We start from the raw sequence: 2,838 nt of genomic DNA on the forward strand, positions 1-2,838 counted from the left end.
GCCATCCCAACGATCAAGTCATTTCCTTTGTTCATTCTCATGCATTGTTATTCGATGTAAACATCGATTGTAGCAAAACAGTTTTGAATTTTTTTCCATGATTCTCTGTGTGTAGATTTTTTCTAAATACTTAAAAAAAAATTTCCTCTTATATTTATTAAATTTACTGTAAATGCAATCATGATATGAAAATAAATAAAGTTGAAAACATTTGAATCTTCTCAACATGGCAGCATTCTACGGACTTCAGAATGGCGCCGCGTTCTTGACTACTCTGAACGATCTTTTGGACTCTATATCTATTTATTAAAAAATAGGATATTACAATAAATTATTTATTTGAAGATTTAATATAGTTCTATATGTCTTTAAATTATTATCAGCAATAATGATATAAAACATTATTAGCAGATGAAGTGTATTGGCTTTGTTTTGGTTTAAGAATTTCAATTATCGGCTTTGTTTTGGTTTGTTGATCGTCTGTCCTTGGAGCTGGAGAAGGCTGAGGTGTCTGTCTTCGATATGCTTGATGTTGACATGCTTGAGCTCTTTCTTGAGATGTTTCTTAGTTCCTTGAAGATCTTGCAACCTTTGTAGTTCGCTGGGTGAGAGCCATCACAGTTGGCGCATTTTGCTGGAGTGTTGGGGGGCTTTCCACACTCACCTGATACGTGGTTCTCCCCACATCTGATACAGCGATAAGGATGACGGCAATGTCTTGGTATGGCTAAGTGCTTGACATCGAGCGCACTGGACTACAGCTCGTTTTTTACGAGGTTCTTCAACTTCGATGCGGCAATGAAATAAATTTTTTATATCATAGATAGCCTCTGAATGTGTATCCGGCTCAATGTCGACAAAGAACATTGGAAGTGGTGACTTGTAAGACAAAACGCCAGCTATATTTCTTACTTTATATCCATAGGCTTCTAAATCCTCTTTTATGCATTCCTTTGGGGTTGAGTGGTGAAGATGTTTAATCACTGTCCGTCGTGCTCTTTGATCTGGTAATTGATAAGTGTGAAAATTTTTATTATGGCTTTCTTGAAAATGAACAATGGATCTGTAAGATGATGGCGTGGTAGGATATATTATCACTCCTTTCAGCGTAGACTTGAGCTCTACGAGTTAGGTTCGCTGACAGTGTTAACTAACCTAACCATCTCTCTAATGTTAGCTACATCATTTTCTATTATTGGTGGTGGTTTGACAGTTTTTTTAACGGTTTCCGAACCATTATTATTAGTTGACAAATTATTACTAGTTTCAGAATCATTATTAGTTGATAGAGCACCAAAACTGTTATCAAGTGATCTTTTTTAGGACATTTTCTCAGATCTTGATTCATAGTTGATGAACGTTTGCGTCCTGTAACTAAATGCCAACTATTATCTATATTAATGTAGACCTCAATAATTGGTAAATTATGATCAGCATTTGTATTGCTTATCTCCGATGAGGAGCTTTGCTGTGCTTCCATTGGAAGCTCTTCCGACTTCATAACCCTTTTAGTACAAGAGCCGGGAAGAAAAAGGCAGTTATCTCACCCCAATTTTTGATTACTTTAATGAAAACTAAATAATTACTAGTCAAAATTGATGAGTCTGCCAAATATAGGTAGGGGGAATAAAAAATGGTGGCTGCTTCAAAACCTTATAAAACCATTGATTTTTCATTCGGAGCTCTATATCTTAAAAACTACCAACAACACTAGAAAATCTAAGAGAACATTATTTAAAGAAGAGTAAATTTGTTGAAATATTAACCCTAAAAGAGCTATTTACGTCCAATAGTTCTCGAGATATAGCTAAAAGCAAAATTTCGTAAACATCTACTGAAATATTAGTAGTTAGTTAATTTATTTTGAGAAATCTATATCTCAGGAACTATGTTGCGTACAGATGTCTATTAGCACTCAAATTAAAGCTAATATAATGAACTATACAGAAGTTGATGACGTTTACCTTCGTAGGACTAGTAGTTTTCATAATATTTGCTAAAATAAATCGAATTATAGTTGTTCGGATAATAAATGTGATCAATGAAAAACTTCATTTCAGAAACCATTTGACGTATAGATGTCTGTCAGCGCGTAGTTTTTATTATATTTGACAAAATAAACTCACAAAATGTTAATTTCTAATTGTTCTTATAAAATGTTGGATTTTTTAAAAAATATATCTCTAGATCCATTAGACGCACGTATGTCTGAATATAAATTTGGCAAATAAATATTTGTCCGAACAACTATAAATCAATTTATATTAGCAAATTTCATGTAAACTATTACTCCTACGAAGATAGACATAATAAACTACTTTATAGCTTATTAAACTAGCTTTAATTTGAGTGCTAATAGACATCTGTACGTCAAATGGTTTTTGAGATATAGAGTTTTAAAAATAAATTCACAAACTACTGCTCTTTTAGCACGTCACATACATTTTTATGAAATGTTGCTTTTTAAAAAGGTATATCTCGAGAACTATTGAATGTAAATAACTCTTTTAGGGTTCATATTTTAGCAAATTTTCTCATCTTTAAATGACGTTTTCTAACGTTTCTTGTGTTGTTGCTACTTTTTAAGATATAGAGCTCCGAATGAAAATTGAATTTTTTTATCGTTTTTAAACAGCCGCCATTTTTTATTCCCCCTGTCTATACTTGGCAGACTCATCAATTTTGACTATTAATTATACATAGTTTTCATTAAAGTAATTAAGCATTGGGGTGAGAAAACTGCCTTTTTTCTCCTCTTGGGCTCTTGTACTATTTCTTCTTCTACCAACCGAAGTGAAGATGCTTAAGCGTCACTGCTCGGGTCTTGGAACATGTAAG

The sequence above is a fragment of the Halyomorpha halys genome, unplaced genomic scaffold, assembly GCF_000696795.3.
Source record: "Halyomorpha halys isolate HHAL.00 unplaced genomic scaffold, Hhal_1.1 Scaffold322.1, whole genome shotgun sequence".
In the NCBI taxonomy this organism is placed as follows: Eukaryota; Metazoa; Arthropoda; class Insecta; order Hemiptera; family Pentatomidae; genus Halyomorpha; species Halyomorpha halys.